The sequence below is a fragment of the Orcinus orca genome, chromosome 5 (genome assembly GCF_937001465.1).
Source record: "Orcinus orca chromosome 5, mOrcOrc1.1, whole genome shotgun sequence".
Lineage (NCBI taxonomy): Eukaryota > Metazoa > Chordata > Mammalia > Artiodactyla > Delphinidae > Orcinus > Orcinus orca.
In genome coordinates, this window is record NC_064563.1 from 61,715,860 (window position 1) to 61,737,683 (window position 21,824).

General features: G+C 38.2%; 1 long non-coding RNA gene across 1 annotated transcript in view; it reads right to left on the reverse strand.

The window, feature by feature from the left end:
• Positions 1-7,018: 7,018 nt before the first annotated feature.
• The window catches only part of LOC125964394 (uncharacterized), a 33,598-nt gene continuing 18,792 nt past the window's right edge, over positions 7,019-21,824 (reverse strand). Inside the window, exon 5 of the long non-coding RNA XR_007477380.1 lies at positions 7,019-7,362. This is a non-coding gene — a long non-coding RNA (uncharacterized LOC125964394). The remainder of the gene's footprint in view (positions 7,363-21,824) is intronic.

Consider the following 21,824-nt stretch of genomic DNA (forward strand, 5'->3'; position numbering starts at 1 on the left):
GGTTATGGGGAGGGGGAAGGGTGAGCTGTGACAGGGCGAGAGAGAGTCATGGGCATATACACACTAACAAACGTAGTAAGGTAGATAGCTAGTGGGAAGCAGCCGCATGGCACAGGGATATTGGCTCGGTGCTTTGTGACAGCCTGGAGGGGTGGGATAGGGAGGGTGGGAGGGAGGGAGACGCAAGAGGGAAGACATATGGGAACATATGTTTATGTATGACTGAGTCACTTTGTTATAAAGCAGAAACTAACACACCATTGTAAAGCAATTATACCCCAATAAAGATGTTAAAAAAAAAAAAAAAGAGTCCTTTACATTTATATAAATGTTAGAAGTAGCTTATCAATTTCTGCAAATATCCTCCTGGGATTTTGATTAGGATGTGTTGAATCTATACATCAATTATTTATTAATAACATTGAGTCTTCTAATTCATCAGCATAGAATATATATATATCCTCATTGATTTAGATCATCAAAGACTTTTCTTAGCAATGTTTTATAATTTTCAGTGTATTTTTCTTGAATATTATTTATTATATTCATCTGTAAGTATCTCAATTTTGTTGCTATTATGAATTACATTACTGTTTTAAATTCTATTTCCAACCATTCACTGCCCCTATGTAGAATTTCAATTTATTTTGTATTTTTGCCTTTTATCTTGCAACCTTGCTAAGGTCACTTACTATTTCTGGTAACTTTTTACAGATAATGGGATTTTTCATGTAGACTGCAAATAAAGACACTTTTACCACTTGCTTTCCAAAAAAAAAAAAACAAACCCAAAACAATTAAGAAAATGGTAACAGGAACATACATATCGATAATTACCTTAAACATGAATGGATTAAATGCTCCAACCAAAAGACACAGGCTCACTGAATGGACACAAAAACAAGACACATATATATGCTGTCTACAAGAGACCCACTTCAGACCTAGGGACACATTCAGACTGAAAGTGAGGGGATGGAAAAACATATTCCATGCAAATGAAAATCTAAAGAAAGCTGGAGTAGCAATACCCATATCAAATAAAATAGACTTTAAAATAAAGAATGTTACAAGAGACAAGAAAGGACACTACATAATGATCAAGGAATCATTCCAAGAAGAAGATATACCAATTATAAATATATATGCACCCAACACAGGAGCACCTCAATACATAAGGCAACTGCTAACAGCTATAAAAGAGGAAACTGACAGTAACACAATAATAGTGGGGGACTTTAACACTTCACTTACACCAATGGACAGATCATCCAAACAGAAAATTAATAAGGAAACACATGCTTTAAATTACACAATAGGCCAGATAGATTTAATTGATATTTATAGGGCATTCCATCCCTAAACAGCAGATTACACTTTCTTCTCAAGTGCACATGGAACATTCTCCAGGATAGATCACATCTTGGGTCACAAATCAAGCTTCAGTAAATTTAAGAAAACTGAAATCATAACAAGCATCTTTTTGGACCACAATGCTATAAGATTAGAAATCAATTACAGGGAAAAAAACATAAAATAACACAAACACATGGAGGCTAAACAAGACGTTACTAAATAACCGAGAGATCACTGAAGAAATCAAAGAGGAAATCAAAAAATACCTAGAGACAAATGATAATAAAAACATGACGATCCAAACCTATGGGATGCAGCAAAAGCAGTTCTAAGAGGGAAGTTTACAGCTATACAAGCCTACCTCAAGAAACAAGAAAAATGTCAAATAAACAATCTAACCTTACACTTAAAGGAACTAGAGAAAGAAGAATAAACAAAACCCTAAGTTAGCAGAAGGAAAGAAATCATAAAGATCAGAGCAGAAATAAATGAAATAGAAACAAAGAAAACAATAACAAAGATAAATAAAACTAAAAGCTGGTTCTTTGAGAAGATAAACAAAATTGATAAACCTTTAGCCAGACTCATCAAGAAAAAGAGGGAGAGGACTCAAATCAATAAAATTAGAAATGAAAGAGAAGTTACAACAGACACCGCAGAAATACAAAGCATCGTAAGAGACTACTACAAGCAACTCTATGCCAATAAAATTGACAACCTGGAAGAAATGGACAAATTCGTAGAAAGGTATAACCTTCCAAGACTGAACCAGGAAGAAATAGAAAATATGAACAGATGAATCACAAGTAATGATATTGAACCTGTGATTAAAACTCTTCCAACAAACAAAAGCCCAGGACCAGATGGCTTCACAGATGAATTCTATCAAACACTTAGAGAAGAACTAACACCCATCCTTCTCAAACTCTTCCAAAAAATCACAGAGGAAGGAACACTCCCAAACACATTCTATGAGGCCACCATAACCCTGATACCAAAACCAGACAAAGATACTACAAAAAAAGAAAATTAAAGACCAATATCACTGATGAATATAGATGCAAAAATCCTCAACAAAATACTAGCAAACAGAATCCAACAAAACATTAAAAGGATCATACACCATGATCAAGTGGGATTTATTCCAGGGATGCAAGGATTCTTCAATATATGCAAATCAAACAATGTGATACACCATATTAACAAATTGAAGAATAAAAACCATATGATCATCTCAATAGATGCAGAAAAAGCTTTTGACACAATTGAACACCGATTTATGATTAAAAACTCTCCAGAAAGTGGGCATAGAGGGAACCTACCTCAACCTAATAAAGGCCATATATGACAAACCCAGAGCAAACATCATTCTCAATGGTGAAAAACTGAAAGCATTTCCTCTAAGATCAGGAACAAGACAAGCATGTCCACTCTCACCACTATTACTCAACATAGTTTTGGAAGTCCTAGCCACGGCAGTCAGAGAAGAAAGAGAAATAAAAGGAATACAAATTGGAAAAGAAGAAGTTAAAATTGTCACTGTTTGCAGATGACATGATACTATAAACAGAGAATCCTAAAGATGCCACCAGAAAACTACTAGAGCTAATCAATAAATTTGGTAAAGTAGCAGGATACAAAATTAATGCACAGAAATCTCTTGTATTCCTATACACTAATGATGAAAAATCTGAAAGAGAAATTAAGGAAACACTCTCATTTACCATTGCAACAAAAGGAATGAAATACCTAGGAATAAACCTACCTAGGGAGACAAAAGACCTGTATGCAGAAAACTATAAGACACTGTTGAAAGAAATTAAAGATGATACCAACAGATGGAGAGATATACCATGTTCTTAGATTGGAAGAATCAATATTGTGAAAATGACTCTACTACCCAAAGCAATCTACAGATTCAATGCAATCCCTATCAAATTACCTATGGCAGTTTTTACAGAACTAGAACAAAATAATCTTAAAATTTGTGTGGAGACACAAAAGACCCCGAATAGCCAAAGCAGTCTTGAGGGAAAAAACGGAGCTGGAGGAATCAGACTCCCGGACTTCAGACTATACTACAAAGCTACAGTAATCAAGACAATATGGTACTGGCACAAAAACAGAAATATAGATCAATAAAACAGGATAGAAAGCCCAGAGATAAACCCACACACCTATGGTCAACTAATCCATGACAAAGGAGGCAAGGATATACAATGGAGAAAAGACAGTCTCTTCAATAAGTGGTGCTGGGAAAACTGGACAGCTACATGTAAAAGAATGAAACTAGAACACTCCCTAACACCATACACAAAAATAAACTCAAAATGGATTAGAGACCTAAAGGTAAGACCAGACACCATAAAACTCTTAGAGGAAAACACAGGAAGAACACTCTTTGACATAAATCACAGCAAGATCTTTTTTGATCCACCTCCTAAAGTAATGGAAATAAAAACAAAAATAAACAAATGGGACCTAATGAAACTTAAAAGCTTTTGCAAAGCAAAGGAAACTACAAAGAAGATGAAAAGACAACCTTCAGAAAAAGCAAAGGAAACTACAAAGAAGACAAAAAGACAACCTTCAGAATGGGAAAAAATATTTGCAAATGAATCGATGGGCAAAGGATTAATCTCCAAAATATATAAACAGGTCATGTGGCTCAATATTAAAAAAACAAACAACCCAATCAAAAAATGGACAGAAGACCTAAACAGACATTTCTCTAAAGAGGACATACAGATGGCCAAGAAGCACATGAAAACCTGTTCAACATCACTAATTATTAGAGAACTGCAAATCAAAACTACAATGAGCTATCACCTCACACCAGTTAGAATGGGCATCATCAGAAAATCTACAAACAACAAATGCTGGAGAGGGTGTGGAGAAAAGGGAATCCTCTTGCACTGTTGGTGGGAATGTAAATTGATACAGCCACTATGGAGAAAAGTATGGAGGTTCCTTAAAAAACTAAAAATAGAATTACCATATGACCCAGCAATTCCATTACTGGACATATACCCAGAAAAAACCATAATTCAAAAAGACACATGTACCCCAATGTTCATTGCAGCACCATTTTCAATAGCCAGGTCATGGAAGCAACCTAAATGCCCATCGACAGACGAATGGATAAAGAAGATGTGGTACATATATACAACGGAATATTACTCATCCATAACAAGTAACGAAACTGGGTCATTTGTAGAGACGTGGATGAATCTAGAGACCATCATACAGAGTGAAGTAAGTCAGAAACAGAAAAACAAATATCGCATATTAACGCATATATGTGGAACCTAGAAAAATGGTACAGATGAACCGGTTTGCAGGGCAGAATTAAGACACAGATGTAGAGAACAAATGTATGGACACCAAGGGGGGAAAGCAGCGGCAGGTGGTGGTGGTGGTGTGATGAATTGGGAGATTGGGATTGACATGTATATACTGATATGTATAAAATGTATGACTAATAAGAACCAGCTGTATAAAAAAATAAAATTAAATTTTAAAAAAATTATATTTAAAGACATGCAGAAATGCTCCAGCAGCTTATTTACCAGAAGTTGCAAGTAACTTTCTCCTACTTTCTTCACTTTATCTTTATTTTAGGGTAGTGAAGACACATTCCTCTAGAGGATTGTTTCAGAGAATCCCCTTCTTATTTGTCTCATTTCCAAGTAAACATTAGTTTCCAGATGAACTAATGGGTCTAACAGGAATTTAAAGGTCTTCAAAGCACTGATTAAAGGGGACTGACCCATTCAGGGGATTGACCAGACCATGTTCTGCTCTCCACTTCTAGGTAATGATTAACTGGAGACCTTCCCCAAGCAATGGACATCCTTTGATGTCCTCTATTAAGTGATCTCCTGATTGCGGTGGGGGGTAGGGTGTATTCCTTTGCTTTCCCTTGATGGCGCTTACTCAAATCTTACCAAGCATCTCTTGCCCAGACTCCAGGGCAGAAAACTCACGAACTGCCTGGAGGTAACATCTGAAAAGAAGAACTGACTCAATAATCCTCCTGCGTATGCACGCACGCATGCACACACACACACACACACACACACACACACACACACTAACTTAAACTCCATTTGGCAGTTTTCTAAAAGGTGGGATATGACCACATAACTCCACTCTTTATCAACCTCCACCTATATTACTCATGAAAGGAAAGACAAACCAAATCTATTGAGAAAAAGGCACACAATTCAATTAAAAAAGAAAAAAAGACTTAAGTAGCTGCTTCACAAAACAGGAAATCCTATTTGCCAATGAAAAAGTACTAAATCTCTTTAGTCATCATGAAAGTGCAAATTTCAACCACAAGGTTATATACTATACTGGTACTGAAACAGAAAGCAAAGAAGGAAAGGAGGGAGGGAGGGAGGGAGGGAGGGAGGGAGGATGAAGGAAAGGAAAGGAAAGGAAAAGAAAAGAAAAAAAGGAGAAAGAAAATACCAAATGTTGATACAGATGCAGAACAACTGGAATGCTCATACACTGTTCGTGAGGTTGTAAATCAGTATAAACACTTTGGAAAACAACTTGATAGTATCTAGTAAAGTTGAAGATATACATACCCAGTGATGTAGCAATTATATTCCTGGGCATATATCCTAGAGAAATGTGTATACATACAAACCAGAATATGTATATGAAAATGTCCATAGAAAGCAATCTATTTTCAATAGAATGGATAAAAATATAGAGTATATTCATACAGGAATATCACTCAACAACAAAATTAATGAATTTCAACTACATGCAATAATATGAGTGACTTACAACGTAATGGTGAGTAAAAAAGAAAAAAGCAAGATACAAAAGAATATATACAGTCTGATTTATATAAAGTTCTAAAACAGGCAAACACAACACAACATTGTTTAAAGATACTGCACACATATATGGTATAGCTATAACGAAAAGCAAGAAAACAAAAAGAAAAGTAAAAGAAAGGTAACAGTTACCTTTTGGGAGAGGAGAGAAGTTGGGATCAGAAATTGATACATGGATTGGGATGAAGTGCTCATGACATTTAATTTCTTAACCTTAGTACCAGTTACATGGGTGTTTGCTTTATAGTAAATATTTGTTAAACTGTGCCAATAAGTTGATGCATATTTCTGAAAAAATGTGCAATCTTTTACAATAATACTGTTTTAGGGACTTTCCTGGTGGTGCAGTGGTTAAGAATCCACCTGCCAATGCAGGGGACACGGGTCCAAGCCGTGGTCCGGGAAGATCCCACATACCGTGGAGCAACTAAGTCCGAGTGTCACAACTACTGAGCCTGCGCTCTAGAGCCCGCAAGCCACAACTACTGAAGACTGTGCCCCTAGAGCCCATGCTCTGCAACAAGAGAAGCCACCGAAATGAGAAGCCTGCGCACCTCAACGAAGGGTAACGCCTGCTCGCCGTAACTAGAGAAAGCCTGCGCACAGCGACGAAGACCCAATGGAGCCCAAAATAAATAAATTTATAAAAAACATAAAAATAAAAAAAATTAAAATAAAACTGTTTTAAAAGGTTGGGAGGAGTGGCAAGCTAAATAACACCACTGATCGTCTCCCTCAACCTCCTACCCAGATTGTTTATTTATTTTGATGTTTATTACTTAGAATACCATTTCTTATCTGGGGAGTGCTGTCTTTGACAAGAAATAAGAACTTTAGAGGTGATTTTTATCCAATAGATTTCCTGTACATTTAGAGGAAAGCAGAAAGAAAGAGAGCTTAGCAGAATTAAAAAAAGAATTAATTCTATTATTGTGCAGCCTAAACAGTCTAATGCTCATTTCACTGCAAAGTCTACGACGTAATACATACCTATGTTCTCTGAGTCTCCAACACTGGCCGTAAGGGAAGATAAGTAACTGCCTTACCTCACCTAGGTGGGGAGCGAACACATGCAAGTAAGGCATCCAGAGCATGTACAGCTTCATTCAAATCTTGTCTGAAAATAAAATGACTTCACAAAAAAAGGAAACTATGTAGAAAAAAAAGACACAAAATGTCTTTGTCACTGTCAAAAAATGTATTACTCATTTATATCAGGGACTCAAATAAACCATCACTCACTCATTCATTTGTTCGTTCATTCATTTAATAACATTTATTGAGCCTCTGCTACTGTTAGGCATTGTGGGAACTGAGTTAGACAAGGTTTCTGTTCTGAAAGGGCTTATAATTGAGTACAGAGGAGAACATCTGCACACACTTCTCTACTTAGCTCTCAACTGTTGAAACTTAACCAAGTGCCAAACACTAAATGCCAAATCATTATTATCTCATTTAATCCTCATATCAATCCTTTCATGAGTATTGCAGATGTGGAAACAGACACAGAGAAATTAATAAATTTACCCCAGGGAAAACACCCTGTAGGCTAGAATCTGGGCTTGTCTATCCAACCCCAAAGCTCATGCACTACACAGGGTATACTGCTTCTCCATACAGAACACAAGAGAGAAGAAGCTAAATGCTGTAACATACAAACCAGATATTGAAGGATATTTGCTTCCTCAGTGCTGAAATTTGTTACTACAGCATGTATTACTTAAGTAATTTTTAATGAAAAAAAATTGTAAAGCTTTGGGACATTGGTCCAACTTCAGTTTTGATTACTTTAACATGAAACATAATTTTCCAAAATCTTAATTTAGGAATATTTAGAGTGGGGAGATAAATTCAACTAAAACAATTCTTGAATCATCAAGTTTTTGTAAAAGGTAAAATTTGGGATGCTACGATTGCACACTCTCACCAAGAGATTATCACACTAAGTGAAGTAAGTCAAACAGAGAAAGACTAATACCATATGATATCACTTATACATGGAATCTAGAAAAATGATACAAGTGAACTTATTTACAAAACAGAAACAGACTCACAGAGGTAAAAAACAAATAAATGGTTACCAAAGAGGCAAACAGGGGCAGAAAGGGGGATAAATGAGGAGTTTGGGATTAGCAGATACAAACTACTATATATAACATAGAGAAACGACAAGATCCTACTGTATATAGCACAGGGAACTATACTCGATATCTTGTAATAACCTACAATGAAAAAGAATATGAAAAAGAATGCATGTATATTTATGTATAACTGAATCACTTTGCTGTACACCAGAAACTAATACATTGTAAATTAACTATACTTCAATTTTTAAAAAACTGCACACTTGACATACTTCAAATTTTCTTTCTGATTCCTGAGTAGGGTTTTGTATTCCTGCTTCCCCTGTTGGAGTTCTAATTTTAAAACTAACACTTGTGAGTAAGGACAAATAATTAGGTCCCTCTTTTGCTTTATTACCACCACCTGCAAAGTGCCCTTGAAGCCTGCGTGAAGGAAAAGGAGGAGATTCTAGGCCGCGCAATGCAAGGGGCAGTCCTACTGCTCCTCTCTCTGGTCTGGGAGGGACCGGCAGCCTCCTCCCACCAGGCGCAAGTGGCACAGCCTGAGGCTGGCAGCTGACAGTGTGGGAGGACTCACGGCCTAGGAACGGTCTCTGTGAGCCTGCTGTCCCACTCACTACAAAAACGGGGAGCTTGTACAGCTGACATCTAGAATCTTGTCCATTCACCCCCAGCTTTCTCTCGCCGTGTCTCATTGGTCCAGCCTGACCTTGATGGTCAGATTCTAGAAGCACACTATCCAACATACGAACATTCCCACAAACAGCTTAAGCAAAACAAAACCCACAAGTGTTCATGGGGCTTCCCTGGTGGCGCAGTGGTTGAGAGTCCGCCTGCTGATGCAGGGGACGCAGGTTCGTGCCCCGGTCTGGGAAGATCCCACATGCCGCAGAGCAGCTGGGCCCGTGAGCCATGGCCGCTGAACCTGCGCGTCCGGAGCCTGCGCTCCGCAATGGGAGAGGCCACAACAGTGAGAGGCCCGCGTACCGCAAAAAAAAAAATACAAGTGTTCTCTCAACTCTTTCCCCCACCAAAAAAAAAGTCATTTTGCCTATATTTCTCACATATTTTTCAGTAATTCAGAAGAGAGGGTGAAAACAATTAAAAGGAGGCAACCTGAAAAATAAGAAGGTGGGGGGAGAGGCAAGGTTTTCCTCACATTCTATCATAATTGAGCACTTAGAAGATTGAGCAAAAATATTACGGGAATTGAGGAGGTAGAGATAGAGGAAGAGGTGTTTCACTTGGACTTTTGAAGACTGGGCATGGCAGGCAGAAGGGGGCATAGGGGCATTACAACAAGAAAGGAAAGTACAAGGCCTGTTTGAGAAACCTTGAAAAGCCCAGTTTGACTGTGACCTAGTACAGGGGGGAGAATAAAAGGAAATAAAACTAAAGTCTGAACAGAGGAGGAGCCCTAATGGTAGATACTGAAAATCGGCCTAAGGCACTCAAAAGAACTCAGAAAGTCATTTGTTAGAAGTGCACAATCTAGTGGCTTTTAGTACATTTACAAAGTTGGGCATCCATCACAACAATTAATTTTAGAACATTTTCATTACCCTAAAAAGAAACCCACATCCCTAACCGTTACCTCCTCAATACCCCTTCCCCCTCCAGCCTTAGATGACCACTGATCTACTGTCTGACTACAGATTTGCCTATTTTGAACATTTCATATAAATGGAATCATACAATATATGGTCATTTGGAACTGTCTTCTTTCACTTAGCACAATGTTTTCAAAGTTCATCCATGTTGTAGCATGTATCAGTATGTCATTTCTTTTTATTGATGAATAACACATCATTGTGTGCATATACCAAATTCTATTTATCCATTCATCAGTTGATGGACATTTGGATTGTTTCCACATTTTGGCTATTGTGAATAATGCTGCTCTGAACACTGGGATACCAATTTTTGTGTGGGTGCAGGTTTTCAATTCTCTTGGGTATGTATACCTAGGAGTAGAATTGCTGGGTCATATAGCTCCATGTTTCTTTTTGAGAAACTGCCGGAACATTTTCCAAAGCTATTTCACTATTTTACGTTCCCACCAACAATGTATGAGGGTTCCAGTTTCTCCATACCCTCACCAACACTTATCTTTTTATTATTATTATAACCATCCTAGTAGGTATAAAGTGATATTTCACTGTGGTTTTGATTTGCATTTCCCTGACGACTAATGATGTTGAGCATCTTTTCATGTGCTTATTGAGTATGGTGTATCTCCTTTGGAGAAATGCCTCTTCTTTGCCTGTTTTAAACTGGGCTATTTGTCTTTTTATTATTAAGTTGTAATAGCTCTTTTTATATTCTAGATACTAGTCTCTTATCAGTTGTATATTTGAAAAAGTTTTCTTCCAATCTGTGATAAATGGGATGTCTTTGAGGCACAAAAGTTTTTAACTATAATGATGCCCAATTTATCTAGTTTTTCTTTTATTTCTTGTACTTTTATCTAAGAACCCATTGTCTAATCCAAAGTCACAAAGTTTACACCTGTTTTCCTCTAAGAACTTTATAGTTTTAGCTCTTACATGTAAGTCTTTGATCTTTCTTTTTTTTTTGGCTGCGCTGCACGACTTCCGGGATCTTAATTCCCCAACCAGGGATTGAACCCGCCCTCTCAGTAGTGAAAGCACAGAGTCCTAACCACTGGACCGCCAGGGAATTCCCATCTTTGATCCATTCTGAGTTAATTTTTGCTCATGGTATGAAGAGGCAGATCATTTTCTATCTTTAATCTTTTAAATTCATCAAGATGGGTTTTAGACAGAGCAACCTGTCAGGAATATGTAGAATAGATTAGTTTGATAGGAGACTAAAGGTGGGGAGGCTACTGGAGAAATCCAAATACATGGTAATAAAAGCAGCATAAATTAAAGACCTGAAGTAGGGGCTTAAGCATCAATTTTTTTTTTTAAAGCTCACAGATGATTCTAATGTGCAGTCAGCTCTTAAAGGAAGAGGTAGAAAAATATATTGGAGAACAATGAATGATAGACAAATGCAAGAGGGTCCTTCTAAGTGGCTGTGTCTAAGCAAGGTTAGTCCTGGGGTCACTCTGGTCTGGACTGACTACACTCCTGGGAAAAGAAGAGGTGCAGCAGGACCTCTTAGAGAAGGGCTGGAAATGCCCATCAGTGAGTGAGCATACGCTGCTGAAATTTTAGAAAAAGCACCTCAGAATTTAATAAGTTTGAGTCCCTGCTTTAAATTACCTGTAAAGCACAATTTTCTCTTTTGTAATAGGTGAGAAGCGCTCATGCGTTAGACATCATCCTTATTTCATAAACAAGCAGCTGACTATCTCCACACATTTCCATCAGATGCATCTCTCACTACACTAACTGGTTTTCAACTTGGAGGAACTAGTCATGGAAATTCACCTGATGAGATGATGAAGTTTGATTAGGAAGTTCAGTCACAAAGGAAAGAACTGTCTTTTGGGAAATGCTTTCTCCATTCAGAAACAGGAGACTAATTGTAAGAAAACACCTTAGCAAATTAAACTGAGGCATTAACATATTGGGTAAATTAGCATTTCCACCCTGAGGAAGCTCAAAGTAGTTTCGGCTGACCTTTGCGAACTTGGTTAACCAACTCTGAATAGACTTTAATCCTACAAAGTCTAATTTAAAGGTTGCTTAGAATACATTGTAGACTAATTGAGTGACCCTGAACCCTGGTCTCTCATTTAGAATTATTTTTTGAGTTGTATGTATTTATTTTATTATTTTTTAATTAATTTTATTGGAGTATAGTTGCTTTACAATGTTGTGTTAGTTTCTGCTGTACAGCAAAGTGAATCAGTTATATGTATACATATATTCACTCTTTATTTTTATTTTATTTTTTTTGCGGTACGCGGGCCTCTCACTGTTGTGGCCTCTCCCGTTGAGGAGCACAGGCTCCGGATGTGCAGGCTCAGCGGCCATGGCTCACGGGCCCAGCCGCTCCGCAGCATGTGGGATCTTCCCGGACCGGGGCACGAACCCGTGTCCCCTGCATCGGCAGGCGGACTCTCAACCACTGCGGCACCAGGGAAGCCCCTATCCACTCTTTTTTAAATTTCCTTTTCATTTAGGTCACCACAGATCACTGAGTAGGACTCCCCGTGCTAAACAGTAGGTTCTCATTAGTTATCTGTTTTATACATAGTAGTGTACATATGTCAATCCCAATCTCCCAATTCGTCCCGCCCCCCTCCTTCCCCCCTTGGTAACCATAAGTTTGTCCTCTACATCTGTGTGTCTATTTCTGCTTTGCCATTAAGTTCATCTGTACCATTTTTCCAAATTCCACATATAAGCAATATTATACGATATTTGTTTTTCTCTTTCTGACTTACTTCACTCTGTATGACAATCTCTAGGTCCACCCACGTCTCTGTAAATGGCACTATTTCGTTCCTTTCTATGGCTGAGTAATATTTCATTGTATATATGTATCACGTCTTCTTTATCCATTCCATGTCAATGGTTTATTTTATTTTAAATGCTCATTCCCTAGCCCTTATCTGAGAGTTCTCTGATGAAATATATTTGAGGTGGGGCACATGTTTGTATTTTTAGAAAGCATGATAAGTGATTCCTATGCCAACTAGGATTTAGAATCAGAGACTTGAGTTGGAATGAAGAAATCTGCTTCTAACCAGGTCTGCCATAACTTGCTACTTTAATCTTGAGCAATTTCCTGAAATCTACCTGAGCCTCTGTTCCTCGGTAATTTCGGTGGATAGTAATGACCATAACTACCTCCCAATGTCTCATGTAGAGAAAAAAAACTGACATTCCAGATTTTATAAAAGTGCTCCAGGGACTTCCCTGGTGGTCCAGGGGCTAAAACTCTGAGCTCCCAACACAGGCGGCCCAGGTTTGATCCCTGGTCAGGAACTAGATCCCACATGCCACAACTAAAAGTTCACATGCTGCAACTAAAGATCCTGCATGCCACAACTAAAGGTCCCGCACAATGCCAAGAAGATTCCACGTGCCACAACTAAGACCCAGCACAGCCAAATAAATACTTTTTTTAAAAAAGTGCTCCAAAACTGTGTCATATAAACAATGAGTTATTGTTATTATCAAATCCAATGGTCACCTTATTTTACTCAACAGTTTACCAGCGTTAGACTCATTTGGCCTCTCCCTTTTTGAAACACTGTCTTCTCATGGCTTCTCTGACATGACACTCCCCTGGTTCTCTCACCTCAGGGACTGCTCCTCTTCCATGTTGTTTTCTGGTTTCCCCCACACTGTTGGGGCTTTAAATGTTGGACCATCCAGGGTTCGGTCAGGGTTCCCCTTGTTTTCTCTATATACACTCTCTCTCTTGGCAATCCCATCCAATTTCATGAGATCTATGATTTAACATAAGCATCTCTGTAGTCATGACTCCCAAAATCTACATCTCTAGCCCTTGTGTCTATTAGCTAAGTGCCTACTTGACCTCTCCATTTGGAGGTCTAAACTATCTCAAACTGAACACGTCCGAAAGAGAATTCCTGATTTCCCCTCCCCAAATTGTTGCTCCCTAATCCTCTCCATTTCAGTATATACGTGTGTATGTGATTTATTACAAGGAATTAGCTTATTTGACTATGAAGGCTGTCTAAGCAAGTCCAAAATCCATGGGACAGGCAGTCAGGAAGGGAAGAACTGGCAGGCTCACACTTCGAGCTTCATAGACACAAGTGAAGGCATTACGTTCTCTCTCTTTCTTTTTATTTTATTTATTTTTTTAACTTCTTGGCTGCACCATGTGGCATGCGGGATCTTATTTCCCTGACCAGGGATCGAACCTGCACCCCCTGCAGTGGAAGCACAGAGTCTTAACGGCTGGACGGCCAAGGAAGTCCCCTCTCTCTTTCTCAAGCCATCTGACAATGGGCCAATAATCAAGTCAGTCCATGGACATTCCATGCTCCCTACCATCCGATATTGTCAAGCACGGGAACAACCACCTCAGAAAATCTACTCAAAGATTTCTGAGTCTATCTCCCTCACTTTCTTCTGGGCCACAGACTTTAGTAAGGTAGCTTGGTCAGTGAATATGGCTGTCCCCAGACAGAGATTTTCTTTTTCACATACGATTTGAGTTGCATGGATAGAGAGGGCCACAATAGACCAAAAATTTTCCTGTTGCAGTTAATTTGCCTCTCTGAATTATTCACATGGTTCCCTTGGCTCCCAATTGCATAAGATACTGTTTTAAAGACAAAACTCTTTTTTCTTTACAATCCATGAGTTGTGGGATTTTTTCCCTGTAAGATTCTTATCCTAAAATGCTTTCTTGAGTTAAAAAAAAAAGAAAAACTTCAAATACAATTTCTCTCTTGAGACACAATTTAAGATACGAAATGCTTAACAATATCTCTAAGGAAAAGATTTTTTACTGAGATAAAATTGACATATAATAATTCTATATTAGTTTCAGGTGTACACATAGTGATTCAAAATATGTAAATATTGCAAAGTGATTACCACAATAAGTCTAGTTAAAATCCATCACGGGACTTCCCTGGTGGTCCAGCAGTTAAGACTCTGTGCTTCCACTGCAGGGGGCACAGGTTTGATCCCTGGTCAGGGAATCCCACATACTGCATGGTGCACCAAAAAAAACAAAAAAATCCATCACAAGACATAGCGACAAATTTTTTCTTATGATAGAAACTTTTAAGATCTACCCTCTTCGTGGGACCTCCCTGGCAACTCAGTGGTTAAGAATCTGCCTGCCAATGCAGGAGACATGGGTTTGATTCCTGGTCCAGGAAGATCCCACATGCCGTGGAGCAACTAAGCCTGTGCGCCACAACTACTGAGCCTGCGCTCTAGAGCCCGCGAGCCACAACTACTGAGCTCACGTGCTGCAACTACTGAAGCCCGAGCACCTGGAGCCTGTGCTCCACAACAAGAGAAGCCACCACAATGAAAAGCCCGCATACCGCAACGAAGAGTAGCCCCTGCTCGCTGCAAGTAGAGAAAGCCCACACCCAGCAATGAACGCCCAATGCAGCCAAAAAAAAAAAAAAAGATCTGCTCTCTTAGCAACTTTCAAATATACAGTACAGTATTATTACCTATAGTCATTTAAGTCCCCAGGACTTATTTCTTTTATAACATGAAATTTATACCTTTTTACCACCTTTACTATTCCACCCACCCTTTAATCTTCTCATATGTAAAGAGAGAATAATAATATATATCTCACAGGGTTATTAAGAGGCTTAGAAGAGTACAATGTCTAGCATTTGGTAGGTGCATAATAATGATAACTGTTACTAATAAATGATTTTTGCAGAATTTGCAATTTTATTTTATTTATTTATTTATTTATTTTTAGGCTGCACCGTGCAGCATGTGGGATCTTAGTTCCCTGACCAGGGATTGAACCCATGCCTCTTGCATTGGGAGCACGGAGTCTTAACCACTCGACCACCAGGGAAGCCCCAGAATTTGCAATTTTAGAAATCCTTGATGTACATGAGAATTATCTGGGAAACTTTTAAAAGTTGTTGATGCCTGAGCTTCACCCTGGAGATTGATTTACTTAGTCTGGAGCCTGGGCCTTTTTAAAAATTTTTATACAATTTATGCACATGATTATTCACAGTAGATTCCTTTCTGATAGCCAAAACTGGAAACAAGCAACTAGCAATGCATGAGTGGTTACACAAACAGTGGTATCTCCATAACATGGAATACCACTCAGCAATAAAAAGGAACAATCTACTGTTAACATGCAGCAACTTGAATGGACCTCAAGGGCATTATGCTGAGTGAAACAAAGCCAATCTCAAAAGGTTACTATACTACTCAAAATAACTATACAGTACTACCCAAGGTAATCTACAGATTTAGTGCAATCCATATCAAAATACCCATGGCATTTTTCAGAGAACTAGAACAAATAATCCTAAAATTTATATGGAACCACAAAAGACCCAGAATTGCCAAAGCAATCCTGAGAAAAAAGAACAAAGCTGGAGGTATAACCCTTCCAAACTTCAGACTATACTACAAAGTTACAGTAATCAAAACACTGTGGTATTGGCATACAGACATATAAATCAATGGAACAGAATAAAGAGTCCAAAAATAAACCCACACACCTACAGTCAATCTACGACAAAGGAGACAAGAATATACAATGGAGAAAAGACAATCTCTTCAACAAGTGGCATTGAGAAGCCTGGACAGCTACATGTAAAGGAATGAAAGTAGAACATTTTCTCACATCACATACAAAAATAAGCTCAGAATGGATTAAAGACCAAAGTGGAAGACATGACACCATAAAACTCCTAGAATAAAATACAGGCAAAACATTCTTTGACATAAATCTTAGCAATATCTTCTTAGATCAGTCTCCCAAGGCAAAAGAAGTAAAAATAAACAAATGAAACCTAATCAAACTTAAAAGCTTTCGCACAGCAAAGGAAACCATGAACAAAACAAAAAACAACCTATGGAATGGGAGACAATATTTGCAAATGATGTGACTGACAAGGGGTTAATATCCAAAATATACAAAAAACTCATACAGCTCAATAACAAAAAAACAACCACCCAATCAAAAAATGGGCAGAAGACCTAAATAGACATTTCTCCAAAGATGACACACAGATGACCAACAAGCACATGAAAAGATACTCAACATCACTAATTATTAGAGAAATGCAAATCAAAACCACAAGGAGGTATCACCTCACACCAGTCAGAACGGCTATCATCAAAAAGTTTACAAACAATATATGCTGGAGAAGGTGTGGAAAAAAGGGAACTCTTGTACACTGTTGGTGGGAATGTAAATTGGTGCGGTTACTGTGGAAAACAGTATGGAGGTTCCTCAAAAACTAAAATAGAACTACCACATGATCCAGCAATTCTACTCCTGAGTATATATCCGAAGAAAACAAAACCACTAATTTGAAAAGATACGCACACCCCAATGTCACAGCAGCATTGTTTACATTTGCCAAGATATGGACCTAAGTGTCTACCAACAGATGAATGGATAATGAAAATGTGATATATATACATATATATATATATATATATGTATATAATGGAATATTACTCAGCCATAAAAAAGAATGAAATTTTGCCATTTGCAACAACATGGATGGACCTGGAGGGTATTATGCTTAATGAAATAAGTCAGACAGAGAAAGACAAATACCGTATGATATCAGTTATATGTGGAATCTAAAAAAAATAAAACGAATGAATATAACAAAACAAATAGACTCAAAACAAACTAGTGGTTATCAGTGGAAAGAGGGAAGGGGGAAGAGGCATTACTGGGGCAGGGGATTAAGAGATACAAACTATTATGTACAAGCTACAAGGATATATTGTACAACACAGGGAATATAGCCAATAAATTCAAATGGACTATAAACTTAAGAAATAAAATAAAATTTCAAGAGGGAAAAATATTGCATACAACTACACACAGGCACAAGCATGCACAAAGAAGTGTAAATAAAACTGGTAAAATCTGAATAAGGTCTGTGGATAGCACCTTTTGATATTATACTATAATTATCTAAGATGGTACCATGGGGAAAACAGGGTGAAAGGTACACAGGGTTTCTCTGTACTTCTTTTGCAATATCCTGTGAATTTATAATTATTTCAAAATAAGAAGTAAAAACAAAAACTCTTTTGCATGCAACAACTTGGATAGATCTTAAGGGCATTATGCAGAATGAGGAAAACAATCTCAAAAGAGCATATATTGTATGATTCCATGTATATAAAATTCTCAAGGGACTTCTGTGGTGGCACAGTGGTTAAGACTCTGTGCTCCCAATGTAGGGGGCCCACGTTCAATCCCTGGTCAGGGAACTAGATCACACATGCATGCTGCAAGTAAGAGCTCACATGCCACAACTAAGGAGCCTGCATGCCACAACTAAGGAGCCTGCATGCCACAACTAAGGAGCCTGCATGCCGCAATTAAGGAGCCCTAGAGCTGCAACTAAGACCCAGCACAACCAAATAAATAAATAAATTTTTAATTCTCAAAATGCCAAAAATATAGAGATGCAACACAGACTAGTGGTTTTCAGAGGCTAAATGTTAAGTGGGGGGGAAAGGGGTACATGTGATTTTAGGAAGGTAGCATATGGGGGATCTTTATGGTTATGGAATAGTTCTGTATTTTGATTGCAGTTATGGTGGTAGGAATGTCCATAGGTGATAAAATGTCATAGGGCTATACAAACACATTGTATCAATTTCCTGATTTGGATATTGTACTAAATTTAACCAAAAATGTAACCACTGGGAGCACTGAGTAAAGGGTACACAGGACCTCTCTATACTATGTTTGCAACTTTCCTGTGAATCTGTATTTCAAAATAGTTTTAAAAGAATAAGACCTCCAGGTGATTTATATGCATACACATTTTTGGAAATACTAACCCTTTTTGCTAACTCAGAAATATTAAATGAAGGGGAATAGAATTATGATTTGCTCAAATTGTTAGTTAACAATCTAGTCACCTGGGGATATATATATATATATATATTTTAAAGCCCAGGCTCCAAACTAACTAAATTAGATTCTGACACAATGATTCTCAGATTCTGGGGCCTGAGATTCTGCATTTATAACAAGATGTCAGTGAGTAGCAAAGTACAAATACTGTCAAGAAGGGAGCACCGGGGCTTCTCTGGTGGCGCAGTGGTTGAGAGTCCGCCTGCGATGCAGGGGACACGGGTTTGTGCCCCGGTCCGGGAAGATCCCACATGCCGCGTAGTGGCTGGGCCCGTGAGCCATGGCCGCTGAGCCTGCGCGTCCAGAGCCTGTGCTCCGCAACGGGAGAGGCCACAACAGTGAGAGGCCCACGTACCGCAAAAAAACAAACAAAAAAAAAAAAAAAAAAAGAAGAAGGGAGCACCACTACACTGAAATGATGTAGTACCACATAAGTAGATGCTTTTGTTAATATGTATAAGAAAACTCGTCATTAATCTACTTGTTTTCTTTTATCTCCTCACCAAAGTAGTAATAGCAACTACCATTGGAAAGCATTATGAGGTTCCAAGTTGTTCTGAAAAAATGAAATGCATTTGCAAATACAAGCAAATGAAATCTTTTACAAGTATTTCCATAATCACCAAGTATATCTGCACTGGGAGGAAGGGTCCTAAAGGCAGTAAACTAGCCTTCAGAGACACAGAAGAGAGCCATGGAGAGAAAAGTGTAAGTCATCCTTATACTAACTGGAGGTGGGAGGAAGAATCCTTCGCTGTAAATCAGCCAAGCTATGAGAATAATGAGAACTGCTAGGAACCATCTCTAGCTAACGTGTGTCTGCTAGTAGCCACACCCCTCCCTAATCACTCCATTCCCCTGCCCCTCACTCTACACCCATAACTCTGATCCACAGTGAGGGAAATGAGTCAGATGCACAGAGAGAAACAGGAGGGAGAGAAATTGAGCAATTGTTTAATTGTTCTAGTCATTTCCACCGATCCATCTTCCTTTCTCAGTTATCATGATTTTTAAAATAATGTTTTACTTAGATGAAAGTAATATATGTACTTTTTTTAAAGTTACATCGTTTTATTAGGCTTCTAATACACAACAGCAGTTTTCTTGCTTTAGCCCTCCCCATACCCAGTTTCTGGCCCCCAAGGCAATCCAACTCTTTTGGTCCTGATGCTTTCCTAGTTACTTTTTTATAGCTTCTTTTTTTTTTCCTATGTATTTCTAAACAGCATGATTATAGGGAAACTTCATTTTTCAAATTCAGTTATCTTTTATTGGCATTCTACTCTTGATCAAAAGTGTTTAGATATCTTGTACCTCCATCTATTTCCAGGGAACAACTTCCCTCCACCACACACACACACACACACACACACACACACACACACACACACACACACACTCCCTCCCTACACAGTTTTTGTTGTTTTGGGTTTTTTTGGTTAAACAAGTATTTAGTATTTATATAACAACTTTGTAAATAACTATTACTCTCACCTGAGCCATTTCGTTTCTCAATGCACTTTTAATTTTCCCTGGAGTTAATAAGTACTTTCTTTGGCTTAATTTTCTAATTCCTTTCAAGTTCTATACCGTAACTGCTTTAAAAAAAATAGCAGGTACTCTACTGGATTAACTATTTACTTACTTAATTTTTTTAATTAATTAATTTATTTATTTTAAATGGATTTTTGGCTGTGCTGGGTCTTCGTTGCTGTGCACAGGCTTTCTCTAGTTGCGGCGAGCGGGCGCTACTCTTCACTGTGGTGCGTGGGCTTCTCATTGCGGTGGCTTCTCTTGTTGAGGAGCATGGGCTCTAGGCATGCGGGCTTCAGGAGTTGTGGCGCGTGGGCTCAGTAGTTGTGGCTTGCGGGCTTAGTTACTCCGTGGCATGTGGGATCTTCCCGGATCAGGGATTGAACCCGTGTCCCCTGCATTGGCAGGCGGATGCTTAACCACTGAGCCACCAGGGAAGTCCCTACTTACTTAATTTTTAAATGTAGACATGTCTGGGATCCTCCACTTTCCTGCTCTAATCTGGGTTATTTTTATTCTAGGCCTACTACAATACTGTGTTCTGGGAATTATTTTTCCCATCATCCTGGGAATTCACACCTTTCTCTTATATTGTGTTCCCTATTTACTGAGGCCCCTAAATTCCTTCCTTGATTCACTCCCTTATTTTAGTGGAGTACATTCTCCAGAGCTTTCTGAAGAAGAGCACATTGACATAAGGATTCTGAAGTCTTTCTTGTCTTCTACCCTGACATTTGATTGGTAGTACAGTAGCTATAGAATTCTAGATTGGATTTCAGTTTTCCTTGGAATTCTGAAGGTGTTGCTTTCAAAATTTCCAGCTTTCCTCTCCTTTGAATGTGATCTGTTACCCCTCCCCAACCCTAGAGTTTTAGAATCTTCTCTTTAACGATAATATTCTAAAACTTCACAATGCTTTTTGTTTGTTCGTTTCATTCATTTCACTAGGCACTCAATGAACCCTTTCAATCTGGAGACTCGTGAACTTCTCTTCTGAGAAATCTTTATTTTTTTCCCCTTGATTATTTCCTCTCTTTTCTGTTCTTTTTGGACCTCCTTTATTTGAATATTGGACCTGCTCAAATGATTCTATGTTTTCTCTTCTTATTCAGTTCTTTTTTTCTACTCTGACGATGTCTTCAACTTTATCTCCCAAAGCTTCTATTAATTTATTTTTTTGTACAGCACAGAGAAATATAGTCATTATTTTATAATAACTTTAAATGGAGCATAATCTATAAAAATATTGGGGACTTCCCTGGCAGTCCAGTGGTTAAGACTCCAATGCAGGGGGCACAGGTTCGATCCCTGGTTGGGGAACTAAGATCCTACATGCCGCATGGCACAGCCAAAAAAAGAAAAAAACAACAAGTCTTATAAAAATATTGAATCACTATGTTGTACTCCTAAAAATAATATTGTAAATCAACTATACTTCAATAAAAAATTTAATTTTTAGTTTAACTAATACCTTTTT